Here is a 6,518-nt window from a genome sequence, read left to right as displayed (position 1 = left end):
GCCAGGGAATGTTGGAAAAAGCACTTCCCACATGTGATGTCTGGCCAGGTGCATAACCTTGGTGAACAAAGGTATGCAACCTGGGGCAAGTTAGTTCACTTCTCTCATCTTAGTTTCCTACCAAGTAACGTGAGAATAATGGGAGATACAACCTAATAAGGCTTTTGTGGGGACTAAACGAGTTGATCTGTATAAAGTGTCTGGCACAGCTCCTGCGTAATGATCATTTAATAACCATTAGGTATTACTATTGATTGTTGTTGCTAAACTGTTAGTGTTTGGTGCTGCTAAGTATTACCCTAACATGTTGCAAGTAGTATCTCATAACCCTTGATATGCATACTATTATTACCCCCATTTATCAGAAGAGAATACTGAAGGATGCAGCTGTTAATTAGGTTTGAACCTCAGTCTTACTTCAACTCCTGCGCCCTGCACTGTAGTATAGTGATTACATCATTCTGTAATTGCTATCACTTTAGACATAGGTCTCTCATCCCAGCCCATGCCACCATGCAGTCAGCAAGATGAAAGCTGAAACACTGGGAGGGGAGGGCATGCACAATGAAGCAGCATGAAGTACTTATTAATAACTTGGTAGCAAGAAAAAAATAAAGTCACGCATGGGAATTAGAAATTATAGCAGTCTGTAACCATTTAGCATTGGGGCAAATAAACGTCATGATTGAATGGCACGGAAAGTTAATACTATGTAAGAAGACAGTGCAATAGGGAATTATATATTAATAATCCTAAGACATCAAGAGAAAGTCAAATAATGTTTAGTTTTATGTTTAAGAAATGAGGGATGTGTGATATATTTTAAAGAACTATTTCTACCCAAAATAGAGATATTTCTAAAATTTATGGTAATTAAAGGAATAAAGTCCACTTACACACAAAAAGTCTTATTCTTAGATGGTGATACATAGAGTAATAATCAAATTGTAGGGCTGGCAATGTCTTTAAAAATCCTCTGCTCCTACTCCAATATTATGAGGGTAGGAAACAGAGACTCAGAAAGGTTAAGTGACATGTCCAAAATCACACAGTTAATTAGTGCAGAGCTGGGACTTCGACTTTGAATTGTTACTGAAAATTATGATTGTTTGATTGACTGGTTAAGATCAATAGAGTTCAGTTTGGATCTCAACTTTGAAATCATGGCAAGTTTTTAAAAATTCCAATCCTTAAACCACACCAGATTTTAACATTTTTAAAGCTCCCTGAGTGATTCTGATGTGCAGTTAAGGTTGAGAATCACTAATCTAAATCAATAATAATTCATAGGATATCCACTAAGAGCCACATAATGCCTTAAGCACTGGGAATACAGAAAAGAATAACATTGTTCTTGCCATCTGAATTCTCACACCTACCAGACAAGCATATAAACTGATCACTATAAATCAGTGTGATGGATGCTAGAACTGAGTCAGGTATATTGGAATCATTTGGGGACCACTGGAAATAATCAGAATTTCTAGGGATGGGACCTGAGAAACAGGTATTTTTTTAAATCTCCCCAGCCGGGTTTGGCAAATACTACATTAGGCAATAACATCTTACCAGAATAGCCCCTGAGCTGTCAGTCTTAAGGGACACATCACATTTGAACTAGAAGAAGAATGAGGAAAGGGCATTCAGGCTGAGGAAAGAGTCTAGATATGGAGACATGAGACAGCATGGAGTGTCTGGGAAACTACAAATAATTCAGAGCATCTGCAAAGTGAAGTGAGATACAGGAGTAGACAGAAGATAAATTAGACTAGGGCTAAGGCAGGGGTATGATGGTTTGGCATACCACACTGAGAAGCCTGCAATTTATTCTGTGAACTAGTTTTTCGTTGTTCATTTCAAAAATTACATATACAAATATGACTTGTATTTATTAAACATATCTACAACTATCATTAGGTAATATCTCAAGGCATAGAATATACTATGGGAGAGGTTCTTTGTTAATAATTTGAATAATCTTCTTCATAATTTCTATTTATTTTTGGCTTATTCTTTGTCAGATATAATTAGGTCATGATTGCTTTTGCCCCACAATGTGACTAATAAAGAGCTTATACAAAGAGAAGGCAAAGTTCCAGTTCTGTCCCACAATGTGACTAATAAAGAGCTTATACAAAGAGAAGGCAAAGTTCCAGTTCTGTCCTTGTCATTATTCCTTTCCATTTTTCTGGGAGTTAATATGGTCAAAATCAGATGACAATATCTGTAAGTCGGTAAGCAGATTCACAAGGGTTTTGCTTTCAATCACTCTGTGTTGTGGAATTTCCTCTGTCTCCTTTGGTTACCTCAATTCCAGATATGACCCACAGACAGAATACAGGTATCAGTGTTACTCCCTATATTAATATTAAATGGTAATATATCTTAATTTCTTATTTCTTTAGAATTGTGCATGTTTGAGTGTGTGTGTGTATCCTAACATTTCTTTCTGTAATCCATCAGGTCATCTTGAATACTCCCTTTGGAAAACACTGCTGTAGTGATAGTGCATGACGGAAGAGATCATGATTCAAAGAGTAAAGAGATCACTGATGGTAACTGCAAAGGACATCCAATACTGGAGGTGGGAAACCAGTTAGGTAGCTCCAGCATAGAATAAAGTGAGCAAGGATTAGACTAGGGAAATGAGAACAAGAATGAAGAGAAAAGGAAGTATTCTAGAAACATCGAGAGAGGGAAGTTCGCAGGCCCCATTGATTTGGGTGTGAGAGAGAAGGGAAGAATCAAGTGTGGCTCCAAGTATTCTTCCATAGAGGATCAGGTTATCAAATAAACAGTGACAGCAACACTGGCAAAGGTATCTGTAACTGGCTGTGTGTTAACACAGCAACTTTCAAAGCTTTCAAGGCCCTTCCATTCCTTCTCCTTCTTTAGAATTCAACCATTTATGATCTCTCATAAGAAAGTCCATTATAATGCAGAGAAGCTTATTCCTTACATACACATGAGAAGCAGGCCCAAATCCCCTCTTTACACCATCAATCAGAGCAAACTAGCTCCTTCCCACACCTTCCACCTTTAGAGAGATTTAAATCATGAGATACAATCAAATGAACAGATGAGTCTCTCAGTCAGTATTGGTATCTTCATTGCCACAGATGCAACTGGCCATGGTGATGCATTATACATTTTTCATGTTATGTATGTCTACCAGGTTTGTTAAAACTCAGATTTCTTTTGCACTTAACTGCTGTCATCCCAATAACGTTATTCATTATTAGCAATGACTCCCTGTGCTGTATCACAAACACAGGACATCATACATAGAGTTCCAAGAAGGAATTGGCAGGATAATATCTTCCTCTATCATGTGAACAATTACTTACTTTCCCTTTATTTCCTCTAATTTCTTTTCCCATGACACACAATGTGTACAGTTAACATACAATTGTGTTGAGTTATGACACTTTAGATACTTTCATCTTAGAGATGTTAAGTGCTGATACTAAACCTTATAAAGCCAGTTCTGCTATCTCAAAGTGACATATGAAAAAGGAAGCAGTATCTCTCTTTAGGTGTCATTATATCACATATCATATTGTTTTGTATTCTATTTTCGATATAAGATATAATTATATTAATTGCTATATCGAAACAAGATGTGAAGCCTCTCATCTCAGAAGAGTCATAAAACTACTAAGAAGACTGACACTGTCCCAGACAGGAGTTCCCCTGACAAAGGGGAACAACACTTTTCTACCTTTCCAATAATTTTGCAACCACAGAAATATGATTCTCACTTAGAAGAATTAATAAGTGGTCTTTTATCCTCTTCACCTCTAGCTGTGAAGTTGAATGATCGATGTAATTGATAAGGCAGCACAAATGTGATGTCTACTGGCGAATATGTATCTATTGAGCAGAATTAAAAACCAAAATTTGCATAAGCCTGTGACCTACTATTCTTGATTTTCTACGCTTGAAATGAAGCCTTAGTGTACCAGGTAGGTAGTAATCTGTTCTGTAGTTTTCCACACGTACTGGTGTAGAAGTCCAGACTCAGGGTGGGATAGAAATAGGAAGAAGCCCATTTTGGCTTCAGGTCTAGTAAAGAAGGCTACCACTTTGGGGTATCAGCTGTCATCCTGAAACATCCAACAGCAGGGTCAGGTAACAAATGATGGCAATTCAGTAAAGCAAGAGAAAGCAAGGTGACATAGGAATGAGGCTACCAGGAATACCACAGCAAAGATTTTATCTATTCCAGTGTTTCTACAACTTAGGGAGCATAAGAATTACCTAAGGAGTTTATTATAATGCAGATTCCTGGGCCTCACCCCCAAAGTCTGATTCAATAGCTCTGAGATGGAGCCCAGAAATATACTACAACAAGCTCTCAGTAGTTATCGATTCAGCCAGCCCTTGAACCACACTTTGAGTATCAATGATCTATGATTTTCAGGAAAAATGATCCCCAAGGAAGACAGACTCAGACTCTCCATTCCCCAAGAAACAGGTAATTTTCTCGGAAATATCTTCCTGAGACCAACTGGTGCAAATGTATTTGGGAAACAACAGTGCAGTTTCCTGTTTCCAAAAGGAGGATGGAATCTAATAGTTTGTATCAATGGACCAATCCTTCTGCCCTTACCACGTGGTTTTGTAATCATCCTACTACAGAGGGTGAATATATTTCCCTGCCTTTGGTTTGGGGTTTGACTATATGAGTTACTTTGGCCAATGGGATGTACTGTGACCAAATGCTTGAAAAACCCTTGCCTGGCTGGCCTTCTCTCTTGTACCTCTATTGCTACATGCCCCTGCTAGCCAGCTGGCTCGAGAGAGAGGATGAGAAACCTGGCGAACAGGGCCTAATTGCCCTTCTGAGCCCAGCTTACATCAGTCAACTGACCACCAGACATCTGAGTGAGTTTGGCCAAGAACAACAAAGCCACCCAGCCAAGTCCAGCTTCTTTCAGTCAACCTTCAATCAACTTGCAGATCTGTAAGAATAAATACTTATAGCGCTAGCCACTGAGTTTGACATGGTTTTCATGCAATATATTTTGTGACAATAGCAAACAGATATACTGTCCAGGATGTTGCCTTTGGTAGCAAGGACTTAAAGAACAGCAGGAGTCATCTATAGCCACAGAAGTGAACTCTGAATAGTCCCTATGAGGTTGATAAGCACTATTTTTTTGAACCTTAAATCAAGAGACTTTAGGAATAAAAAATCAGTCTGAAGAAAGTCTTAGGCCCAGTTCTGTGACTTTTAGATTAGAAAACTGAGGCTTGAAGAAAATCAGTGTCCTATCCAAGGTAACAGAGTACAATAATAGGCTAGAACCAGGTTTTCAACTCTAAGACCTGAGCTTCATTTTCAGACTTCATTTTCATTGTGGTTTTTTCCATTGCAGTCTGAGAGAAAATTTAAGCCTTTTAAAAAACTGCCTTTAGCCATTCAGTACTATGTGTTCCCACTCTTCTTCACTCTCTCAAGCCTATGAAACAGTCACTAATAATTAGGAGTAGTGGGAGTTAACGCCCATATCTTTAGGATACTGAATTATACCTATAGCTGATAGTAACTGTGACCAACAAGAATGAACTATGACCAGTAACAATTATTCCCTAAAAAGAAAACAAATAAATTATACCATTAGGTGAACAGTCTTTGTTTATAAGGGATAGAAACATATGCACTATGTTTTGTTAATTTCTTCCTTATTTACATTTTTGTTCCAAAAACATTTAAAATAAACTGTTATTTTTATAAGAATATATTTTTTAAAGGTGCCTGGGTGCCTCAGTGGGTTAAGCTTCTGCCTTTGGCTCAGGTCATGGTCTTAGGATCCTGGGACCCAGCCCCACATCGGGCTTCCTGCTCAGCAGGGAGCCTGCTTCCCTCTCTCTCTCTCTACCTACTTGCGATATCTCTCTCTCTCTCTCTGTCAAATAAATAAATAAAATCTTTAAAAAAAATACTTTTTTAAGAAAACAGGGATGGTTGATTGATTGGTTGATTGGTTGATTTTTCTTTTTTCTTTCCTTGAGAAGTGTGGAAAAGATGGTTCTATTTCTTTTAGACTGTTCTATGACCTATTTTCACTCCATTCAGTAGCAGGTGACTGCAGCTCTCCCAGCAGGTCCTGAATCACATGGCCAAGAAAGTCCATAAACTGACAATTTAGAGAATTTATCTCCAGACATCAATGTGATCAAGATCATAAAAAATGTCTGCTACCTATAGACGCTAGGTTGCTAGGTATAGTACAAAGATCATGAATCAGAAGCCATGGAGCCTCCACTTAATAATAAAGTAATAATTATAACTATCACTTTTAAGAATTTATTCCATAAATGTTATTGTCCAAAAAGCATTTTTTATATATTATATAAAAACATTCCTTTGCTCTTTCCCACATATATCAAAATATTGCTTGAGTATTATGATCTCTTTTATATACAGAAACTGAGATTAAGTAATTTGCCCAAGATTACAAAAAGAATAAATGGCAGAGTGAAGATTCAAATCCAGGTCTTTTCTATTCCTA

Source organism: Lontra canadensis, unplaced genomic scaffold (assembly GCF_010015895.1).
Source record: "Lontra canadensis isolate GAN:19392208 unplaced genomic scaffold, GSC_riverotter_1.0 scaffold31, whole genome shotgun sequence".
NCBI lineage: Eukaryota > Metazoa > Chordata > Mammalia > Carnivora > Mustelidae > Lontra > Lontra canadensis.
Note: the sequence above shows the minus strand (reverse complement) of the source record.